Source organism: Ceratotherium simum, chromosome X, assembly GCF_057802395.1.
Source record: "Ceratotherium simum simum isolate JZ-2026a chromosome X, ASM5780239v1, whole genome shotgun sequence".
NCBI classification, from domain to species: Eukaryota; Metazoa; Chordata; class Mammalia; order Perissodactyla; family Rhinocerotidae; genus Ceratotherium; species Ceratotherium simum.
This window is the reverse complement of record NC_141940.1, coordinates 30,613,955-30,639,318: the sequence shown is the minus strand read 5'-3', so window position 1 is coordinate 30,639,318 and position 25,364 is coordinate 30,613,955. Positions and strand designations below refer to the sequence as shown.

General features: G+C 41.3%; 1 long non-coding RNA gene across 1 annotated transcript in view; it reads left to right on the top strand.

Annotated features, from left to right (window-relative positions):
* Positions 1–25,364, top strand: part of LOC106803850 (uncharacterized) — an 89,139-nt gene that overhangs the window by 25,840 nt on the left and 37,935 nt on the right. The window lies entirely within an intron of this gene.

Sequence of the window (25,364 nt, the reverse complement as noted above, 5' to 3'; positions counted from 1 at the left end):
TTTCTCCCCTTCAGAGGGAAGACAGAAACCAATAAATGTGTCCAGTGAGTACTCTTGCTTTCAGGAACATTGATTCTGTCTTCTGGCCCGTAGTCCTTTCCATGCTCCCTTATCACTCTGCTATAACCACTTCAGGCATAACTGAACCAGAACCCTGCGTCTTGCTTACTGTCCCCATTTTACAGCTGTGTTTTCAGAGGGAGTATGGCTCACACATCACAGGGATGGGGCAGAGCCTTCTCAGACTTCCTTTCCCGTTACAGCTCATTGTTAAGTGGCATGAGCTAGACTGAAGTTGCTTCTGCATGAGAATCTTTTGGGAATCAGCAGGGTATCTCTGATTTTGGCCGCCCTATGCCATGTGACTGACAGCATTATGGTCTGAGAGACATCAAGCTTGAGACCCCAGACTTGACTATTGAATACACCTTTGATGTGGGCCTCCAAGAAGAGTCTTAGGTGGCTCAACTCTTTAGCTTCCTTGACAGGCAGAATCCCTCTTTGGAGAGTGTGTACAGGTAATTCACAAATACCTACATTGAGATTTTCTGTGGCAAATAGATCATTTTAGGCTGTGTTTACCCTTCCCGGTCTGCTTGCTGTTGCCTACTTCCTCTAGTCATCAGCTGGAATCAGCTTGGAAAATATATACTCATTTTAATATCAGTCTGAGAAAAGTGAATTAGTGGGATAGATCTGCTGAGGTTCAAAGGTAGGGTGTGGATGGGTCATATAATGTACTCCAGAATGCCTTTTGGGTTATCAGCTGGCTTTAATAACCTCCCATGTCTGTTCTCCATGACCTTGAGTAACTGAGGGTACCTTATTTAGCTTTCCTATCTCTGGGTGCTTTGTCTCCTTTCTTCTCCACTCGTCCCTGTGTGCAGAGCAGATTATAAGCTGTCTGCCTTCTAGCATCCTATCAAATTTCATTTACATTGGATAACATGGGATTTTAAAAAGATTCCAGGTCCTTTTCACCAGCTCCAAAATCATGTTGGAGTCGTAGTGGCCACAAGAGGCTGCACCTCAGCGGCCAGCTGCTCTCAGGCCAGCTGGGCCAGGGTTAGGGTGAGCCTTCCCTCTGGAGAGCTGAGCAGGGAGCAGGTGATGAGACAGGGCATGGCTGCAGACAGCAGTCAGGGATTTTTACTTCTGGGGGACCTTTCATACTTGTGGCTATAAAGTGTCTGCCCCCCACCCAATCACCTGGGTTGGAGGCAGGATGAGACTGAATAACAACAGGACCTCTGCATTCCCAGAAGTAGAGAAGGGAGGGGGCAACTGGGATGGGACATGAGGGTGAATTGCAGGCAGTGGATAGAAAGGGTGATATTGGGCCGGCCCTGTGGCTTAGCGGTTAAGTGCGCACGCTCCGCTGCTGGCGGCCCGGGTTCGGATCCCGGGATCGCACCGATGCACCGCTTCTCCGGCCATGCTGAGGCCGCGTCCCACATACAGCAACTAGAAGGATGTGCAGCTGTGACAGACAACTATCTACTGGGGCTTTGGGGGAAAAATAAATAAATAAAATCTTTAGGAAAAAAAAAAAGAAAGGGTGATATTGCTGAGGAGGTGAATAATGGAGGGGACAATAATGAAAGTTGTTACCTTAATGTATGCCCCAAAGTTTCCCCGAGAGTCAGACTGGCAGAGTGGAGAGAAGGGTACAGCATGTGGAAGAAGCTTACAGAGCCGGCTCTGTCCTAGAGAGCACACTCTAGTGCAGCACTGTCCTATAAAACTTTCTGTGATGAGGGAAATATTCTTTGTCTGCGCTCCCTAATATGATAGTCATTAGCCACATGTGGCTTTTGAGCACTTGAAATGTGACTAGTGTGAGTGAGGAACTGAAGTTTAAATTTTATTTCATTTTAATTAATTTAAATGTGCCTAGCCCCATGTGGCCAGTGATTATCCAGTGGGGGCAGCGTGGCTCTAGAGTCACAGTTGACACAGGTGAGTGGAGGTGGTCTCCTACAGTGGTTTAAAGCACAGACTCTGGGGCCGGCCTCGTGGCTTAGCGGTTAAGTGCGCGCGCTCCGCTACCGGCGGCCCGGGTTCGGATCCCGGGCGCGCACTGACGCACCGCTTCTCCGGCCATGCTGAGGCCGCATCCCACATACAGCAACTAGAAAGATGTGCAACTATGACATACAACTATCTACTGGGGCTTTGGGGAAAAAAAAAAAAGAAAAAACGGAGGAGGATTGGTAATAGATGTTAGCTCAGAGCCGGTCTTCCTCAGCAAAAAGAGGAGGATTAGCATGGATGTTAGCTCAGGGCTGATCTTCCTCACACACACACACACACACACACACACACACACACAAAGCACAGACTCTGCAGTCAGGCAGTCCTGGCATAAACCCTGGTTTGCCTTTTATTAACTCTGCAACCTTGGACAAGTTTCCTAACCTCTTTGAGCCTATTTTCCCATCTGTAAGATGGAGATCATAACAGTGCCTATATCACAGAGGGCTGCTGGAAGGATTAATTGAGAGAATCCATGTAAAACTCTTAACAAAGTGCCTGGCATCTATGGAGCTCTCAGTAAATGGTTGCTGTTATGATGTTTTGATGTTAAGATGTTATGATGTTTAGTCCTATCTTATTTTCCTGTGCTTTGGCCCTAGTCACTGAACACCAATAAATCAACCTACCTTGCTAGTGCCTAGAGGTGTGAGGATAATGACATCTGCCCTTATTGACTCCCTTGAGCTCCATAGTAAAGGATCTGTTATTTGATTTTGCAACTTTATTGTGTCTGAGCTCTGAACGAAATGAGATTTTAAAATGAAAGAAAAGATGAAATAGTCAAGGTCAGAATCATAACATGAAAAAAATCACACGTCCCACATTCCCAATTTCCCATTCATTGAGCAAGCATTTACTGAATCTTTACTGAGCGACTAGTGATTACAAGTACAGACTCTGGAGCTAGACTGCCTGGGCTTGTATCCACTACTTACTAGCTGTGTGACCTTGGGCAAGTTACTTAGCCTCTCTGTCTCTATTTCCTTATTTGTCAGTTGGGTACAATAATAGTACCTACCTCATAGGGTTGTTGTAAAGATTAAATGAATCAATACATGTAAAGCACTTACAGAATTGCTTGGCACTGATAAGCACTTGATAAATATTGGCTGATGTGATTACTCTATGCTAGGCACTATATTAAATGCTGGAAAAACAAAGATAAGTAAGTACCATCCCTCACCCCATTAAGCTTAGAGGCTAGTAGAGGGAGAAAGATACATGAACGTATAAATACAATAAGGTATTATAGACAGTAAAGATGGAAGCATGCACAGGATACTGAGGCAACATGAAGAAAGAAAAGATCAAGTTGGCTTGGTTGGAAGGCAATCTGGAAACTTTTCATAGAGCTGGAGAACAGGTGGTGGTGGGGTGCATCGTAGGTACATGTTTGCAGACATAAACAAGGATGATGAGTCCATAGAACTAAAGGCAACTGATAAATCGATATGTCTAGGATGTATGAGAGAAGGAGTAAGTGGAAGATGAGGTTGAAAAGGTCAGCAGGAAGCAGGTTCTGAAAGACTTTATAAGCTAGGTTTAAGAATTTGTACTTTATCTTGACCAATGGGAAACCATCAAAGGGTTTTAAGTAGGGAAGTTACTATGATCAAGGCATTTTTAGAAGGACCCCACTGGCGGCAGTGCGGGGCAAGACCGGAGGCAGAGATACCAGTTAAGGGACTATTGTAATAATCCAGGCATGAGACGGTGAGATTGATGAATTAAAGTAACTATCATGGGGATGGAAAGGTTGGGAATGGTACTGGAGATGTTAAGAGATCCAGTCAACTGATGAATAAGTGATAGAGAATACAGAAGGAGGACCAGTTTTGAAGAGGAAATCTATGGAGTCATTTCGGGGCATGTTGGGTTTATGTAAGACAGTTTGATAGTGGTTCTGGAACTGATAGAAGAAAGAGGTGAGGACTGGAGACACAAATGTGGGAGATATTAGAATTCTGCACCAGGCCCCCTTTTTTTCTCATTCTCCACTTTCGTCTTAGGTTATCTATTCCCAAGGCTTTAAATACTGTCTTTATGCTGCTGAATTTCAATTTCCAAACTTCCGTCTCTAGCCCTGACCACCTCACTGAGGTCTAGACTTCTATAACCAGCCACCTACTTAGGATCTCCACTTGGATGAATAATACACATCTCAAATTTAACATGCCCAAAACTCAGTTCTTGAAGCAATCTCTGCCTCCACTTACTCCTCCCCTAGTCTTCTAGTCTCAGTGAATGGCATCCACCATCTGTGGCTGTCTAGTTATTTAAGCCAAAAATCAGGGGGATCAAACACTTTGTTCCTTCAAGTTGCTTTTGTAGGCATTCCTTCCTCTGCTGTCCCTTTAGAATCTCATTTTCTCTTCAGGCTCTCCTTGAAGTGATCCTGAGACCATACATTTCCACGGCTTCAACAACCTCCATCCATATCCTGACTCATTCATTCAACAAATATTCATTGACTATCTAGTAGGCACTGTGCTGGATGCTGGAGATTCAGCAGGAACAAGGCAAATAGAGTCACCACTCTCACGGAGCTTACAGTCGAGTGGTGAGGAAGACATATAATAAACAAGCAAACCAATAAATGAAACAATTTCAGATGATAGTAAGTGCTAGGAAGAAAAAATAGGGTGATGTGATGAGAGACTGACCAGGGTCGGGGCATACTTGATTGGGATGACCAGGGAAGGCCTCTCTGAGGAGCTGACATTGGAGCTGAGATTTGGATGATGGGAGAAAGAGCATTTTAAGAAAGTGCAGAAACCCTCAAGAGGGAACAAATTATAGCCGGGAGTGTAGCAGACAAGGAGAGCAGGATGGGATAAGATCAGAGATTTAGGCAAGGTCTCTATCTTATTAGGTCAAAGTAAAGAGCTTAGATATTATACAAAATGTAATTGGAAGCCCTCAGAAAGTTTTGAAGCAGGGAGACTGGTATGATCTGATTTACATATTTAAAAGTTGGCTCTGGCCATTGTGTGGAGAAGGGCCTCTGCAAGCAGGGAGACCAGGGAGGAGACTGTTGCAGTGATCTAGGAGAGATGATAGTGGCTTGGATTATGGTGGAGGCCAAGGACATGGAGAGAAGTGGAGAGATATGAATATGTTTATTGGAGATAGAACTGGCGGAATTTGCTGGATGAGGAATGGGAGATGAGGGAGAGGAAGGAATCAAAGGTACTAGCACAATACCTAGTAGGTGCTCAATGAATATTTGTTGAGTGAATGAGTCAGGATATGGATGGAGGTTGTTGGAGCCGTGGGAAACGTATGGTCTCAGGATCACTTCAAGGAGAGCCTGAAGAGAAAATGAGATTCTAAAGGGATGGGCAGAGGAAGGAATGCCTACAAAAGCAACTTGAAGGAACAACTAGAGTGGTAGGAGGAGAAACAGGAAAGGAGGAGAAACAGAAGGCTTTCCCACTTCCCTCTCCAGAAGTAACCAATGCTAACAGATGGGTGGGTATCCTTCCAAATCATCTTCTGTATATTTACGTACATTCACAAATGTTTATATAACATACATATGTAGTTTTGATTTTTATATAAATGAGCTTATAGTACATACATTATTCTATCGTTTGCTTTAAAAAAAATAACAGCTTTTTGGAGCTTTAATTCACATGCCATACAATTCACACATTTAAAATGTATAATTCAATGGTTTTTAGTATATTCACAGATATGTGCAACCACCACCATAGTCAATTTTTAGAACATATTCATTACCTCAAAAAGAAACCTTGTACCCTTTAGCTCTCGCCTCCTTATCCCCAATCCCTTGACCCCCAACCCTAAGCAACCACTATTCTCCTTTCTGTCTCTACAGATTTGCCTATTTTGGACTTTTATATAAATGCAAGCATGTAATATGTGGTCTTTTGTGACTGGCTTGTGTCATTTAGCACAATGTTTTTGAGGTTCGTCCATGTTATAGCATGAATCAGAACTTCATTCTTTTTTACTGCTGAATAATATTCCATTGTATGCATAGACCACATTTTGTTTATCTGTTCATCAGTTGGTGGACATTGGGTTGTTTCCACTTTTTGGCTATTATGAATAATATTGTTATGAACATTCAATTACAAGTTTTTGTGTGGACATATGTTTTCATGTCTCTTGAGTATATACCTAGGAGTGGAATTGCTGGGTCATATGGGAACTCTACGTTTGACATTTTGAGGAACTGCCAGACTGTTTTCCAAAGTGGCTGCACCATTTTACATTCCCACCAGCAGCCTATGAGGGTTCCAATTTCTACACATCTTCACCAACACTTGTTAATATCTATCTTTTTGATTATAGCCTTACTAGGGGGTATGATATCACTTGATTTTGAAATATGCCTTGAATATTTTTCCATATTGGCACATATAGATTTCTTGCACATTTAACTGCTATGTAATGTTCCACAGAGACTGTGCTTTTCAAGATGATTCTCTCCATATCATTGTGTTAGTTCCTCCCCCAGGGGTCAGCAGCCTAGAAATAGAAACAGCAGTGGTGGCTGATTGTATTAATCCGGATTTGGAAGTTGTGTGGCAGTTAAGGCCGAAGGATAAGGTGAAGAATGGTATTGATGGTAATGCTGAGAAGTACTTGAAGTGAGTTATCAACCCTGGTGCATATCAATCCTGCATAAGTGACAGTGACAAGGAGCTGGAGTGGATGGTATAGCATAGCGGTTGGCACCCTCTAAGTAGGGGTTTTGCGTGATGGTGGAAAGATAGTTTTTTGTTTTGTATTGCTTTTACCCATTTCCTCTGTTTAGTTCTTCTTTCCTTTTTTTTTGATTGCATCATTCACTGCTTTTCCCTCTTGGATGATTCAGGACATAATATAACCTTGTTTTGTGACTCAGAGTGGCCATTATGACCATCTGCTTTTGTCCTGGACCTCTGAGGCATGCAGGAATATGTCTTTCTCTATTAAATGGGTCCCAGATTTCTGTGGTTTTGAAATTCTATCGCCTTCAACTTCCAGCTTTACTCTTTTTGGTGTCAGAGGCAGAGATCAGTGTATTCTAGGTTCTTCTAACGTACAGTTGTCTGACCAAGGACTGACTCCATGCATCTCCTGTGAAGTTCATGCGTCTTGTGGTAGCGATTTTACATGCTGTTTATAGATGCTTTATTTCTCTTCTAGGTTTGTGGTTATATTATGGCAGAGGTTACGAGAAATCTGATCTCCCGAGAAGTGTTGGTGCTTCTTTAATTTGTTATAAACTATTTTTGGCAAGCTAGTTTTCTAGCATTGAAGAATTTAATGAATAAGTTTGTATTCACCTTATCCACACTCTTTTTAGTGGTAGAGACCTGCTTTGTCCAATACAGTAGCCACTAGTTACATGTGGCTTTTTAAATTTAAATATAAATTAATTGAGTAAATCAAATAAAAAGTTCAGTTCCTCAGTAGTACCAGACACATTTCAAGTTCTCAGTAGTCACATGTGGCTAGTGGCTACCATATTGGAGAGCACAGGTGTAGAATATTTTGATCATCACAGAAAATTCTACTGGACAGCAGTGGTCTGGACTTTGAGCCAATATCCTCTCAGGTTTTACCTTTCCAGTCTGGGGTCTCATGTTTTTAGCATATCCTTGTGTAGCAGCCATGCTCCTCCTACTCTACAATACCCCCTGACCTCCTACCCTTGATCATGTTACTTGCTCTCTGCCAGTGTATTAGTTTCCTGTTGCTGCTATAATGTTACCACAAACTTCATGGTGTAAAACAGCACAATTTATTATCTTATAGTTATAGAGGTCAGAAGTCTAAAATCAGCCATTTCCAGCTTGTAGAGGCCACCTGTATTCCTTGGCTCATGGCCCCTTTCTCCACCTTAAAGCCAGCACATAGCATCTTCAAATCTCTCTCTCACTCTCTGACCTCTATTTCCACAGTCACATTGCCTTCTGTGACTCCCACCCTCCTGCCTATCTTATATGGACTCTGTAATTAGATTAGGCCCACCTGGATAATCCAGGCTACTCTCCCCATCTCAGTAGCCTTAACTTAATCACGCCTGCAAAGTCTCTTTTACCATGTAAGGTAACATATTCATAGATCCCAAGGATTGGGACATGGACATCTTTGGGGGATCATGATTCAGCCTACTGTAACAGGCAGTCTTCTCCAGTGGCATCTTGTTTTCCTTGAGGACCATTGCTGCACACAGTATGCCACACAGTGATATCCCAAGGTTTTATACAAAAGGAGGAGAATTTAAAATCTTACTTTATGCCTCCATTCTGTCTGGAAATACCAAATTTTGGTTGTTCTGACTCCTCAAAATATGATCCTATGAGTACAGTGGCATAGGATATCTCGCAGGCAAGACAAATCCACAGTGAACTCAGTGTCCTATCAGAGTGTTTGCCCCACTGTAACACAGTTGCTATTTCAGGGCTGATTTCTGCCAGCCTTTCTTCTCAAAAACAAACAAACAACACAGAAACAAAAACCAAAAAACTGAGGCTTGATGTATTAACCAAAGCAAAGCCTTCTGAGCTTCTCTTTGCCCAGAAAAGGGTGGTGGACGAAAGCCTGAGTCATTCTTAGGAGAAGCAGCATCAAAAACCAATGCAAAATTGGTCTACTTCCAGTCTGGACAAGATGGCATAGACTCATTTCTCCCTGCTCCTCCCAGCTAAGTATAACTATAAATCCTAGAAATAATTCAAGAGGCAACCAAAGGAGAATTCTGAAAGGTGTAAAGAGGAAGGCAGAATGGTTAGGAACCCCAGGACTGGAGGAACACCATAGTAGCAGGATGCCTTATGACTCCTCATCCAACAGAAGAAGGTGACCCAGGCCCAGTGTTTCCCAACCCCCACCTAGCAACAGATGGTGGCTCAGGTAGGCTCCTTCTTCCTCTGGATTAAATGGGAGTCCTGCCAAGAACACCAGGTGAGCCTGACAACTCTAGCAAGGGGAATCTAGCAGGGAGTCCCACTGACAATAAGCAACCAGGGGAAGTGCTTTCCTTTCCCACTAGGTCAGAGACTCCCCTGCCCCACCGAAAGATACTATGCAACTAGGGCACCATCAAGGGGAAATCTCACCACAACAAGTAGTCTGGCCAAAGAAGCCTCTTTGTCCCCAGGGTCTCAAGGGTCTCCTCTCCTCGTGAAAGATACCAGAAGGGTATACAGCACTGGCAAGAGGGATTCCACCAGAAGAAGCAAAGCCAGGGAAGATTCATTATTTCCACAGACTAGAGACTCACTTCCTCTACCTAGAGGCATCAGGCAACCCAGCCTGGTGAAGCACCTTCTGCTCCCTCAGGCAGCACCAGCAGGGACCAGTGGGGGCCCTGTCAGCACCACATTAACTAAGCGGACCAAAATAGCACCACAGAGGCTCTGAAAAGTAAATCGTCATTGAAATCACAGCCTACAAAAGTATGTCAGGACCTGTGTGCTAAACCTGAACAAAGTGACTGCCTGCTAAAATAAATGATTTAAATAGTCTCCTAACATAGTAGCCAAAATGTCCAGAATACAATAAAAAATCACCCATCATACCAAGAACCAGAAAATCACAACTCAAATGAGAAAAGACAATCAACTGACATCAATACGGAGATGAATCAGATGTTAGAATTATCTGACAAGGATTTTAATGCAGCCATCACAAAAATGCTTCAATAAGCAATTGCAAAGTCTCTTGAAGCAAATGAAAAAATAGAAAATCTGAGCAAAGAAATACAAGTTATAAAAAAGAATGAAATGAAAGTTATAGAAGACTTACTGAAAATGTGTAGAAAACTTACTGAAAAATTCTGAAAAATAACAATTTAAAAAAAAATGTGCTGGATAGGCTCAGTGGTATAGTGGAGATAACAGAGGATAGAATCAGTGAACCAGAGGATAAATTAATAGAATTTACTCAATCTGAACAACAGAGAAAAAATAGACTGAAAAAAAAATAGAGCCTCAGAGACCTGTGGGAAATAACAAAAGATCCAACATTCACATCATCAGAGTCCCAGAAGGATGCTAAAACATTTGATAAAGCTCAACATTTAGTCACGACAAAAACTATTAGTACACTAGGAATAGAGAGGAACTTCCTTAACCTCATAAAGAACATCTACAAAAAATGTACACAGCTAATTTTATACTTAATGGTGAAAGACTGAATGCTTTCCCTCTTAAGATTGGAACAAGGCAAGCATGTCTTCTCTTATCACTTCTATTCAACATTGTACTGGAAGTGCTAGCCAGCACAACAAGGCAAGAAAAAGAAATAAAAGACATATAGATTGGAAAGAATCAAGTAAAACTGTCTATTTGCAGAATGCTTGTTGTCTACATAAAAAATCACAGGAAATCTAAAAAAAAAAAAACCCTTCTAGAACTAATAATTGAATTCAGCAAGGTCATATGATACAAGATCAACACACAAAAACCAATCACATTTCTATATACTAACTGTGGAAATCTAAATAAAAAACACAATGCTATTTATAATTGCTTCAAAGAAAATGAAATACTTAGGTATAAACTTAACAAAACATGTACAGGATCTGTATGCTGAAAATTACAAAACGCTGACGAAAGAACTCAAAGACGACATTAATTGAGAAACTTATATGTTCATGGATTGGAAGACTCAACATAGTAAAGATGTCAGTTTTCCCCAAATTGACCTATAGGTTAATGAAATCCCTATCAAAATCCCAGCAAGGATTTTTGTAGATATAAATCGGCTTATTATAAAGTTTATATGCAAAGGCAAAGGACCTAGAGTAGCTAAAATGACTTTTATAAAGAATAAACTGGGGAGAATCACTCTTCCCAATGTGAAGGCTTACTATTTAGCTACAGTAATCAAGACAGTGTGGTAATAGTGGAGGGTAGACACGTAAATCAATGGAACAGAATAGAGAACCCAGAAATAAACCCACACAAATTTGTTCAACAGATTTTTGCAAAGGTGTAAAACCAATTCAGTGGAGGAAGGATAGCCTTTTCAACAAATAGTGAAGGAACAATTGACATCCATTGGCAAAAAAAGGGAACTTTGACCTAAACATCACACCTTATACAAAAATTAACTCAAAATGGATCACAGACTTAAAGTGTAAAACTATAAAACTTGTAGGAAAAAAAACACAGGAGAAAATCATCATGATCTAGGGCTCAGCACCAAGTTCTTAAGCTGAACACCATAAGCATAATCCATAAAAGGAAAAATCTGTTAATTGGACTTCATCAAAATTAAAAGTTTTGGGGCCAGCCTGGTGGCATAGTGGTTGAGTTTGCATGCTGCGCTTCGGCTGCCTGGGGTTCATGGGTTTGAACCCCGGGTGCGGTCTTATACACTGCTCGTCAAACCACGCTGTGGCGGCATCCCACATATGAAGAATAGAGGAGGATTGGCACAGATGTTAGCTCAGGGACAATCTTCCTCACCTAAAAAATAAAAAAAATTTAAAAAGTTTTGCTCTATGAAAGATCCAATTAAGACAAGCTATAGACTGGAAAAAATATTTGCAAACCACGTGTCTGACAAAGGATTTGTATCTAGAATATATAAAGAACTCTCAAAACTCAAACAATCCAACTAGAAAATGTGCAAAAGATATGAACAGACGTTTTACTAAAGAGGATATACAGATGGCAAATAACACATGAAAACATGTTCAGCATCATTAGCCATCAGGAAAATGCATTTCAAACCCATAATGAAATATCACTATACACCTGTCAGAATGGCTAAAATAAAAATTAGTGACAACACCAAATGCTGGTGAGGATGTGAAGAAACTGTATATCTCATACATGTGTTCTTTGACAGATTAATGGTTAAACTATAGTACACTCATGCCATGGAATACTACTCAGCAATAAAAAGAAATGGGGTATCGGCTCACACAATAACTTGAATGAGTCTCCTGGGAATTTTGCTGAGTGAGAAAAAGCCAATCTGTAAAGGTTACACACTGTATGGTTATTTGTAGAATACTTTTGAAATAACAAAAAATATAGAGATGAGAAACAGGATAGAGGGTGCCAGGGGTCAGAGAATGGGCAGATAGGAGGTGAGTGTGGCTGCAAAAGGGTAGCAGGAAGGATCGTTGCGGTGATGGTACAATTCTATATTGTGCTGGTGGATACATGAACCTACATGTGATAAAACTGCATAGGACTAGAGCTGGCCCCATGGCCTAGTGGTTAAGTTCAGCATACTCCGCTTCAGTGGCCCAGGTTTGGTTCCTGGGCATGGACCTACGTTGGCGGCCATGCTGTGGCGGTGACCCACATACAAAATAGAGGCAGATTGGCACAGATGTTAGCTCAGGGCCAATCTTCCTCAGCAAAAAAAAAAAAAAACAACTTCATAGAACTAAATATACAGACACAAACAAATGATTACAAGTAAAGCTGGGGAAATCTGTACAAGATAGATGGGTTGTAGCAATGTCAATATCTTGGTTGTGATGTTAACTACAGTTTTACAAGATGTTACCACTAAGGGAAACTGGATAAAGAGTACACAGTATCTCACTGTATTATTTCTTAAAATTGCATGCAAATCTACAATTATCTCAAAATAAAAAGTTGAATTAAAAAAAAATAAAGACAAAAAATTGGGGCCTTGAACATTTTGCCAGAAGCTGGACTAAGGAATCTGGCTCATTGTGCAGGCTGGCTACCAGATTGGATAGTTATAAAGAACAATGACTGCCCAGACCTGGATATGCGGTACCTTAGAGGCCTCTAATACCAAAGAGGTATTGTTCACGTTCTGGAAATTCTCAGTAACCAAATTTAATTGAAAATCACTTTCATGAAAAAGCAAGCATTTGCTATAAATCTTCATATCAGAGGGCAGCACTAGGAAATCAAAATAGGGTATCTCATCCTGTCCCCACCTTAGCTCTTCATAAGAATCACTGGCCTGATCACTGTCCCTGGAGCCAACATATGAGGCCTAAATGCGCCTGTTAACCCTATAAAGAGAAAAGCTGCCACCCCTAACCCTAGTCAGTCAGTCAGCTGGCTCTGACCACAGGAGAAACTATGAGAGAGAATGAGAGGCTATGGGATGATTGGCTACAAACTCCATTCCATTGCTAGGCCAAGGCCTCCAAGCACATGTTCTACCTTCTTCTTAGATTCAACACCTTCCTTAGGAGGAGCTCAGAGGGTTTTCATAATCTTTTCCCAAAAGCCCTTTTCATGCCTGTTCTTCAGACCTGGAGCATCTTGGACTTATCACTTGATTTTTTAGAGGGTAAACTTGATTTTGCAGAGGACTAAACAATGGGAAAAGTACATTTTCCTTTAATTTTAGTTGTTAAATATATAGAAAAGTTGACTTATTGGTATACAGTTCTATGAATTTTAATACATGTATGGATTCATGTAATCAGCACTACAATCAGGACACAGAATAATTTCTTCATCCCAAAAATCCCCCTTGTGCTGCTCCTTTGTAGTTACATACCCTTCTCCCCAAAACCCTGGCAACCACTGATGTGTTCTCCATGGCTATAGTTTTGTCTTTTTTGTGAATGTCATATACGTGGTATCATACAATAGGTAACTTTGAAACTGGCTTCTTTCGCTCAACATAATGTCTTTGAGCTTCATCACATTGCATCTATCAATAGTTTATTTAAGCACATTTTTTACTTAAGAATTGCTCCCCAATTTTATTCAGATTAGTTCTCTAAGCAGGCTTTGTAATAGCATAGCAATAGTACAATTTATGTGCAATTAAATCACCTTTGGTCAAATGACTGAAAATTATTAACATATTTCTCTTATTCAGTTTTTAATCTGTTTCTTCTGGTAAAAAAAAAAGTAGAGGGGCAAGAAGTAGATAGTAATTTCTAAGCAAGCATTATAAGAGTTCTAGAACTAGAAAGCAGCATCTCTGACTGCCTGAACTATTCTGGAATTACTTCTCTCACTACTTGAGGAATCTACCAGGACAGCAGTGGCCAGCGGACTTCTAGACATACATATGGTTCTTGCCCAGGAGCCTCTGTGTGATTCTAGAGCCAGTCCCACACAAAGGAATGAGTACAGTCGTCTCAGGAGTTCTTAAACTGCCCTCCCAAGTACCCCACAATGTCTCTTACTAAGGTTTAATCATGTCTGAAATTTCTACCATTAGAATCACTCGTTTAGGCTAAGGAATTCCAGAAGACCTCTCTAAGAAAAATGCAAATGTGTCACTTATGAGGATATCCCATTATGAAGTTGGGCCCTGAGGGATTAGAACAAAACCTTTTGATTTGAGGTGTGGAACATGTCTGGGGTGGTGCTCAGTGCTAAGAAATGGGAACCCCAGCTTAAATTAGAGGTGGGACAGGGAACGATTCTGTGCAGCCAAGTGGCAGCAGAAGATACTGGGATCCAGGGCGGTGGGCTGAAAAGGGGGGAATGTACCAAAGAGAGAGTTGGGGCATGCTGAGAACAAATGTTGCCTATATCATAAATATGCCTGGATCATGCCTTGGTGGGCCCCACTATTGAGTTGGATAGCTAGATGCCTTGTTTGCTTGTCTTCTCTCTATACCAAGTAAACAGTAAGTAAAAGCTTTGAAACTCGATTCAATAAAAGAAAAAGTGTTTATGAGTCCAGTGTACTTAGCCAAAGCTAAGGAGAAGGGCACCTTCTGATCTCAGGAGAGCTTTAGTCTTTATTTAGTTTCCCCTTCTCTCCAAGGCAGGCCACTCTTGAAGTCCTACTTGTAAAAGGAACTCAACTGCCGAGTATTGAAGACTTCAGGTGGAGGGCGAATTGAGCCAGTATCTATCAGGGAAGGGATTCAGTCTCAGGTGGCCGGATTTATCCTGGAACTGGGGGCAACAGGACAATCCTTGCACTCTGCATGCAGGAAGTGAGCTCCCCTTCTGCCCAGGGTTAACCAGAGCCTTGGTCTTTTTCACCACTGTTATTTTACAACCTTCCCTTAACACAGACACATACAACCAATGAAGTAAGAGTGTGTATGTCCAGTAACGCAGCTAATTTCTGCCAATTAGCCAATGTCCAACAATTAGTAAATTGGTAGATTGTGCTTGAGTTGACACATTTTCAATTGAATGGTTTATAACACAGACTGCTGCTCATTTTATTCATATATAAGTGGCTCTTAGTGCATCAAAAGGATGTTTGAAACAACAAAAGAATAATCAAAAGCACAATTTATCACTTTGGTTCTTAACAGATTCAAACTATATAATGACAGCAGCCCTTGGTTAAATAAGTGATGCAACAGATTGACAGCAGAAGTGCTGAGGCAGGCACAGTGTCATTCCTGAGGGGTTCCGGCCACCGCACCTGTACTGAGCAGGTGTGCTGAGTTGTGGCCCAGGAAGTGGGAGATCTGAGCAGTAAGATATTCCAAAGCTTTGCAAAGTACTAGTTGCAAAGCAGGTGCTTTTTGAGAAAGAGCAGAAACAGAATACATCTAGGAAATTAGTAAGGCATTTGAGACCCAAATGCGAATGGGAAAGAAATGTATCTTTAGACCCAGTGCAGTCAGGAGCCTTTCATGTTGAGGCATGGACATTTTCAACTGGGGCAGCAACCTCGCCTACATTTTTTGTTCATCTGATTTTCCATTTCAGTTGCTCATTCTCTTTAGCCAGCCCCCCTGTGGGACCGCATGCTAATTATCTCATGGTGGTGATACCATTTGCTGAGAGAGCTGGCGGCTGAGCAGTCCCCATCTTCCAAACGTGGGGCCTGCCTCTACCTGCCCTGGTACAAGAAACAGAAAGGCAGTGTGTTCTCCCCTGTACGCTGCTCAGGGGACTGACTCAGCTTCATAGATTGAAGCAGAAACTGAGAACTTGACCAGTTCTCCAAGCTGCCTGTGGTATTCAGTACTGAAGTTTTGGGACTCAGCCTATGTCTACACATGGCTTGGTGGTGGACCAGATGACATAGTCAACTTAGTGAAAATACTTGACTAAACTACTTTCATGTGAGGTTCCAGGCATGTGAGGTTCATAATCCCAGATCTGATATAAATGAACAAGTTAATTTCTTGGCCACTGCACTTATCTCTATCCCTGGCCACCTGGGCACAAATGACAGCTGTTTGGTCACAAGAAGGTGAGAGGGTACAGAGGATACAGAATAATCCTATCTTCAACCCTGGAAAAGAACTGAAAGGATATGGTTTAGTCATAGATCAGTTGCACCATTTTTGTGTAGAAAGGACAGCACAATCTTTATTTACGATCCCACTCTGAAAGTATTTTTAAACTTCAGAATAGGAGTGAGGAACCTAGGTGTTAAAACTGGTAAATTGTTCCTAGTTGGCAGTGTGGAAGAAGGTGAGCAGGGTACACTCTCCCTAGTCTGATTCCCCCCAATGAAACTCTGGTAAGAATAGTTGGTGAGCTGAGAACAATAAACCCCTTTCTTTTACATATATTAAAATATTCTTAACGCTCATGACAACTGTGAGAGAGATTATGAAGAGAGGAAGGTAGTCACTGTCTCCTCAAAAGTTAGCAGGGTTGGAGAGTAAATCTTGATTGGACCAAAAAAAAAAAGGTGGTTTGAGTTTTCCACTTTTGAGCCATTGATTTGATCTCAAGGGAACTTAGCCTTACTGTTGTACAGCTGAGCGCAGACATTAATAGCAAGAGGTCAATCACATTTTCCCCTTTGCCTCTCATTTTTTTTACTTACCATATTTTGTGATTGTCCAGGTTCTTTGGATTTTTTCCTATTATCATGAGCTTGAAGAGAATATGGTCAGCTTCCATCCATTTGTATTAATGTAGGAGAGCATTGATACAGCTACACCAAAAACACAGATAAACCAGAAGTCAAAGAATCATGAAGTGTTTCAACTGGAGGAGCCATAGAAACAACTGAGGCCAGCCCCTTCACTTTTACATATGGGGAAACAGAGACCTGGAGAGGGAAGGTGGCAGATCTCCAGATTCTCCTTCTTGTCCTCTTTCCAGAATATGATGTATGACTTTATTGCTACATACTTTCCTTTCTAATTATGATTTGTAAATGTTATTAGTTGGCATTCCTGAGGCGTGCAGCCAGTTAGGTGTTAAGGGGAGTGGATCCAAAGCCATACAATGATAGAGAAAGCTAGGCCCCAAATAAACATTCACCCTGAGTGATCAGATCTGGCGTCGACACTAGCTTGCATTGTTAAGTGTTGGCGTTCTCCTAGGTTCTGTCTTTGGCCCTCTTTTCTTCTATTAAGAGTAGCTCCACAGTCGGAGTAGGTCTGTATGGCAACTATTAAGACTGACTCTGAATTGGAAAGCCATAACTTCAGTTCTTATGATTTTCTGCCTATCTCAGAGGACAATGTGTCCCTTCTCCAGTCCGATACCAAACTTTTTACCTGCCCATCTCTTAACAATTCTTTGCTCTTCCCTTAGGCTCTGCCTCCTTTGTAACCACAACAAAACCTCTGTTTTGTTTTAATAAAAACAAACACAAATCTTTTTACCTGATGTCCCCCTCAGCTATTCCCTTGTCAGCCAAGCCTCTTGAAAGAATAGTCTGTACTTGATGTTCTACTTCCTTCCTTTTCATTCACCCCAATGCCCAACTCAATGGACACCTTTTAGTCTATATTTTAACTAATATTGCCCTGCAGCATTTAATACTGTTCAACCACTGCTTGAAACTCTCTCCTACTCTTCTATTCCTCAAGGATCTTATTTGGTAGTAGTTATATTTTGGGTTAATGCCCAGCTTAAATCTCCTTTATTGCAATACTTCCCAACCTATAATCTCTCAGGAAGAGACGGTAAAGCCCCTGAGACATAGCCAATAGAACTAGGGGTGGATATCTAACCAGAGGTGGACGCCTAACCTGCGGGAGTCCATTTTCTCTTCCAGAAATGTAGTGAAATGGAAGTAGACTGTAGGGAATCAGGCTGAGAGGTCACATAGACTCAGGCTGAAGCTGCCGTTTTGGCCATGTGAGAGTGGATGAGTGACTAGAAGATACTGCTGGGTAGGGAAGCGGGTGGGAGAAATAAAGCCAATATAAATAAATATAATATAAATATATTTATAAATATAAATAAAGCCAATATAAATAAATAAATAAAGCCAAATAAAGCTCCCTACCCCCCGCCCCGGCGAAGCAAAGAAGAGATCATGGGCCAGAGAGAGATGTGGAGTAGCAGAGGGAGGAGGGAGAGAGGGGGAGAGTTGTGAGAGGAATAAGAGGGAGAAAGGGGAGCTATGAGAGAGAGCACAGGAGAGGGCATCCAGACAACTTTTTGGTTTCTGTGGGGTGCTGCTGGGCTTACTGTGGTATATTTCTGTGTGATTCCCCTGTATCCTTGTAATAACCCTCTCTTTTATTATCTCATTTTAGTGGCTTATCGTTTCTTGCAACCTTTACCCTAGGGCACCTCTTCCACCAACTCCTCAAACTCTCCCTGAGTGATCTCATTCACTTTCTTTTTTACAGTTGAAAATGTTTTAATTTCTATCAATATAATACATGCATATAGCTAAAAATAAATAAATAAATAAAGGAGTACCGAAGGCTTATAATGATACTCAGAAGTCCTTATGCCCACCCCTTTCCTGCTTCCTAGAAGCAATCACTCTTTGAAGTGTTCCTTATGGTGTTCACCTCAGTCATTTAAAGGAATACGATTATCCTGCTATTTCTTTTTTTTATTATTGTGGTAAAATATACATGGCCCCAAATTTACCATTTTAACCCTTTTTAAGAGTACAGTTCAGTGGCATTAAGTATATTCATATTGTTGTACAACTATCACCACCATCCATCTCCGGAATTTTTTCATCATCTCAAACTGAAATTCTGTACCTATTAAACAATAACTTCCCATTCTCTTCCTCCGCAGCCCCTAGTAACCACTATTTTAGTTCCTGTTGCTATGAATTTGACTATTCTAGGTAAGTCACATAAATGCAATCATACAATATTTGTCCTTTGGTGTCTGGCTTATTTCACTTAGCATGATGTCTTCAAGGGTCATCCATGTTGTAACATATCAGAATTTCATTTCTTTTTAAGGCTGAATAATATTCTCTGCACACAAATACATCATATTTTGTTTATCCATTCATTCGCCGGTGGACATTTGAGTTGTTTCTACCTTTTGGCTATTATGAACATGCTGCTATGAACACAAGTGTATAAGTATCTGTTTGAGTCCCTGCTTTTACTTCTTTTGGGTATATACCCAGAAATGGAATTGCTGGATCATATGGTAATTCTATGTTTGCTTTTTTGAGGAACCACCATGCTGTTTTCCTTATTCTACTATTTCTTAACAAACATTTTTCAAACATCATCTACTGCCTTTGTATTATGGTAGCTGAGGAGTCATCCATTCTTGAAGTATTCTTTAGCCCCTGTGTGCTGATGACTTCCCATCTATATTTCCAGCCCTGACTTTCCCCTGAGCTTCAGGCTTGTATTATTCAAATGCTCGCTGGACATCTCCATGTAGATGTTAAGTTCAGCATATCCAAAAAGGCTTGCCCCTGCCCCCACCCTTAAACTTTTTCTTCCTCTGGTTATTATACTGTCCCTTACCTCAGTGAGTGTTGCCAATGTCTACCCAGTCACTCAAACAAGAAACCTGGAAGTTATCCCAAACTCCTCCTGGACCTTACCATCCAATGGACCACTGAGACTTCCTGATTTTACCTCTTAAATATTTCTTGACTCCATTCTCTTTTCTTCTTACTCACTGCCATTGCCCTAGTTCAAATCTTCATCATCTATTGATTGAACCATTGCAGCAGCCTCCTTCTAACTTGTCTCCCCACTTCCACATCTGCCCTCCTTTAATCCTATTGCAAGTTGATCTAAGCCAGTTTAGCCTCTCACATCATCAAGTACTTTCCAGTGAATATCAGTAGCTTCCAATGAATAGAGATAGCTGTGGGCCGTAGTCCTCATCATCCCCTACAATCTCCCTACTAGGTGGTATGTTCCAGTGAAAACAGGACTTCAACCCAATTCTGCCAAGCGTACATTTATTAGCAGTTAGACATAGTCCTGCAACCTGTCCTCATAAGATCTATTAAGCCCCATGCAGAAAAGGTTCACTTGAAGCACATTTAGCAATTCTCCAGTAGTACCATTTTAGCTAAACTTGTGGTCAGATCAGGCAACAGAATCATCTATTAAATGTCAGGATATAGGACCCAATGGATTCTTAGACCTAGAATGCCCCTCTGGGATCACCAATTTCTTAGGCCCCATTCATGCAAGGGCAGACAAAAATGTCAATCCATAAATCTAGAACACCATTTATTTCACCATTGAAAGTTGATTTCCAACATCCCTTATATTAATGAGCAAACACTCTAGTGTAGATTTAGGTGGATTGCTTGAAGCTTTCCAGTAGCTGCCTCTGGAGTGTGGGCTCATAATTAGAGTCTTTCAGATGTAAACTAAGCACCTCTGGAGTGTGTTCCTCATTGGGGTACTTCAGATATTAACTGTCCCTGGGGTATATGTATATGTATAGGTGTGTGAGTATCTCGCACCGTCTGTGCTGAGTATTTTACAAGTAAGCCTCAGACCATATAACAAATCTACCCTGCCACATCCACCTGTTCCTATTGTTCCCCTGCATATAAAATATGTGTGCTTCTCTTCCATGGTTCCGTGTTCCATATAAAATAAAGTCCAGACTCCTTCAAGTGACATATGAGGCCTTTTCAGACCTGCCCCTACCTCTTTCTTTTTTGCACTTTACACTCCAGTCTAGAATTACCAAGCTGCTTGTAGTTAGCCCCACTGATGATGATGGTTTGGACTCATGCTCTCCCCCCTGCCTGGCCCACCCTTCCCACCTTCCTTCCCCTGGCTAACTCTTACTCATCCTCCATGACTCAACTCAGGCTGCAGCACTTTCAAGAAGCCTTTCCTGGGGCCGGCCCGGTGGCGTAGTGGTTGAGTTTGCGTGCTCTGCTTCAGCAGCCTGGGGTTCACAGGTTCGGATCCTGGGCGCAGACCTACACACCGCTTGTCAAGCCATGCTGTGGCAGCCTCCCACATACAAAGTAGAGGAAGATTAGCACAGGTGTTAGCTCAGGGACAATCTTCCTCAAGCAAAAAGAGGAAGACTGGCAACAGATGTTAGCTCAGGGCCAATCTTCCCCACCAAAAAAAAAAAAGAAGAAGAAGAAGAAGCCTTTCCTGTAACCCCATTCAGAGTTAAGCTTATTTATCTTATTTAACACGTGTATAGCACTTATTATGTGCCAAGAACTATTCTAACCACTTTTAGTTCTCATAACAACTCTAAGGAATTGTTCTAGAATAAGGTTCTATTTTTATCCCTATTTTCAGATGAGGAGACTGAGGCACATAGAGATTTAACTTGTCCAAGTTCAAGTAATTGGTAAGTGGCAAGCCCAAGCTGCTGGCTCCAGAGTCTGTGCTCTTAGAAATCTGTATGCTGTGCTGCTTCTCAAGGGCCCTTTCTCTGTATACCCACAGCACCCTAGGCATACCTCTATCTTAGTATTTAGCATAATAATTTGAAACTCTCTCTTTGTGTATGTGTCTGCCACTTCATCCTGAGGGTCTTAAAGCTTAATCGTCTCTGAGGCAGTATGGTATAGTGGTTAGATTATGAAGTTTGGAATTAGACATGCCCGGGGTTAAGTCCCACTCTGTTATGTACAAGCTGTGTAGCCTTAGGGAAATTATTTAACTTTTCTATGCCTCCTTTTCCTCATTTGTAAAGTGGAGCTAAGAATGCCTCACAGGCTAATGGAAAGAATGAAATGAGATGATATATCTAAAGCACCTAGCAGAGGGTTTCACATAGTAAAAAAAACTCTTGGTAATGCTTGACTATTACAACTAGTTATTATTATTTCTGCCTCTCTAGCAACTAGCATTGTGCCTGGAAAATAGACATTTGAGAACTATTTGTAGAACTGAGCTATTATGGAAATCTTTAGACTGACATGGATATCTGAAATATGTCTTAGTATATATGACTTCAGGAATGGTCCCCTGTAGTTAAGCAGGATGTGCTACCTCACTTTGCTAGGGCACCCATAAGAGTTTTGCCTCCAAAGAGTAGATAGCCCAGTAGCTCTTCAGTCATATAACTAATAAGCTTATCATTCTGCTCCTTGCAACTGTCAGTTTTAATGTAGCTGAAGCTCAAATGGGATAGCTCATCACTTCGAACTGAGTCTTGTTATCCCAAGTCGTCTCGTCATCCTTCAAAATGAAAGAGCGCCCTATTTTCACGAGGGCTTCAGACCTCCTCAGGGCTCTCCATTCTCATCAGATCACTAACCTTTTTAGTTCTGAAATTCCTATGCAAATTTCCTTCCCAACGTCCCAGGGCTGTGATCCATTCTGCTATAAATTTCACTTATCAAATGGATGAAAAATACAGTTATCAGACATGCCCAGGTCATCTGTTGGATAGTGTTGTTGTGATAGAAAATGTCCCAGGTGTCAATTAAGTGCCCATCTTATTGCACCCAAGAGCAGCAGAAGACGCTACTTGAAAAGCTGAAATATATCATGTTCAGAGAATAATACAACCCCCTAGAATACTAAGGTAATGGAAGCTCCTAAGGCAGAATGTTTTGGTTAACTTGGGGCTAAGGAGAAACCTCATTTGGGTTCAGCTGACCAATCTTTCTAAATATCTTAACCCACTTTCCTTCGTAAAGGAGGATGATCCAGTGATCATTGATTCTCTCTTCCATGAGGATCTTGCAGAGCCTCTAGGCCAACCCTGTACCATCAGTGATCACTTTTTAGAATTTTAGGTAGAGACAAAGTGGAAGAAATTGAACTGAATTTGTATTAATTCTGGTCATAGCCTAAAATCTGACAGTTTGATTGAACCTCTGATAGTTTATGTTGTCATTTTTCTCTTTTTTCCCCTAAAATCTGGTGTATAGAGTCCCCCCCCGCCCCCAGTCTAACTAGTTGAGGGTTCTGGATTCCCAGGTGCTAAGGGAATTTAATGTGAGGTAATGACTGTGGTGTGGGTTTGGTCAGGCGAGGCTGCCTGGAGAAAGTCCCCAGCTAGGCCGTGAAGGATGGGTAGACTTGAGATAGCAGGGGCTCCAGAGCTGAGGAAGAGGGGTTGGATATGAGCCAAAGCACACAGCGCACATAATAAACTAGAAGTGAGGCTTGTGGTTTTATGCTCAGGGCAAAGCCTGGGATTCCCCTCCCTTTTTCTGTCCAGATGGTCAGGAACAAACCGTGAAGGGTCCAGAAACACACAGAGTGGAAATGTTCACCTCTAGGAAATTGCACTGGGCCAGAAGTAAGGAGAAATGATTTCTGATCCCGGTTCTCCCACTGATTTGTCCCGTAATGGTGGTCAGGTCATGTAAACCTCTCTCAGACCATTTTTTTTGTCAAGTAAGATAGAGATATATGATCAGACTACCACACAGAGCTGGTGGGAGGATTAGGTGAAATCTTACAAATATCCATCAGATAAAAATTACTGAGGTACTATTAATAAAATGTAGATACCACCGGAAGAGAAAGCATCTTCAGCCTTGTCAGCTTGCATCTTATTGGATAATAAATGGCAGCTGCTCAGGGACTCTGAGAAATGGGTGTCGGGTACAGAGAAGAGAAAGGAATTTTTTTAACAAATGAAGAAACCAAAGCTCAGAGAACTTTGAAATCACTCCCCAGTTACTGAGCAGGGACTGTGCCAAAGCCAAATGTGAACTACTTCACTGCTTTGCTCCAAGACCTGAACACCTATTTCTATCATTTTGGAAGGCCCTTTAAGAGGGACTCTATTGGTGAGAATTTCAGGGGTAGTGGAAAGCTACTGAGGGCAATATTTTGGAGGTTGGCAGCTGATCTCAGATACAAGTAGTTTAATCTCTTTGTGTGCCTTAATCCATAATGATCTCTGAGTGACTTGATAGCCCCTTAAACTGCCAGTAGGTACTACACGTAATCCTTTTACTTCTACTGATATAAAATTCTAATAAAAATAAATTTATTTTATGTACTTTTGCACAACCTTATAAATTTTGGTTCTAGTATATGTGAACTATATGTCATTCCTTTTGAGCCTAACTTGGCAGAGAGAACTGAGAGTTGATAACACTGTAAAGGGAGGTGCTATCCCTTTAAAGTAGTAAATATTTCTGTAGTGAAGTCTCAGGAGAGAGAAAGCAAGCGAAAGGAAAGTGAGCATGGCAAAGATCTGCACTCTGGCGGGGTCAGTGAGGAGAGAGGGAAATCAGGTTTATGTAAGAGGGCATGTCAGCGGGTGCAGAGACAGATAGAGCTATTGAGAGAAAGAATGGGAATGCAGGAGCCTAGTTAACTGTGTCAGAGCCCTCCTGGTGCTTGTCCTTGGTCATCAAAGCCACTCCAACCCCCTTCCTAGTCTCTTTGTCAGTCAACATCCATCTCAGCTACCAGAGAAACTTGATCGAGAGGAAGAGAAAGATAAAGAACCATCTATATTGCTCTCTAAGGCATCTTCGCTCATCTTCCAAAACATCTCTCCCCCGGGAAGCAGCATTGTGAAGTCCTGGAAGACCTTTCTACCACTCCACTAAGACACTGGTACAGCTCTTCCCTCCATTCTCTTTGGCCTCTTTAGCCAACACTTAACGTGATCTTCACGAGAATTTGCTGGTTACCTTTCTAAAAACATACTTGACCAGTTTCTTCATGATATTTCAAAATTTAAAGGTAGAAGTTTTAAACTTTATAACAGTCTAAAAAGGAATTAAGTAAATCTTATGACTTTGTTGCAGAGGTTCCAGGCTTCCTCTTGTAATGGATGGAAGATTTTAAAGCAACTGTTTTCTTTGACTAACCCAGAAAAAATCCTCCTTCCTTCATCTTGACTCTAGCCCCCGTATCTCAGAGAATTCTGAATATAGCTTGTGTAACATTGGTGCCTAAGAGCCATTCCCTTGCAAAATCTCACTTTTTACACTTTGTTGAATGAAGGAGTTGGTGGAAGTTCAAATTTGTGTGTTAACATATGACTTTAATCAGAGTCTGAAGATGACCCCTTGTAAATAATTTGGCATATGAATCATTTAAAAAATGAGACTCTTTTGTTCTGGTGAAGAGAGAGGGGCTAGAATTCATTCTCACCCCCTCCACCCGTGAATGTGTATTTTACATAAAATCACACAGATTTTCTTAACAACTTTAATAGTGTGCTATCATAACATAATTGCAATATTATACCAGAAGCATTATCAATGGTAAGTACTTTCCAATTTAGAATGCATGAATAAATTCTTCAAAACTCTTAAGAGTATCCATTTTTCTCAGCTAAATAATCTGTAAGTTCAAAAGGTAAAAGGAATAT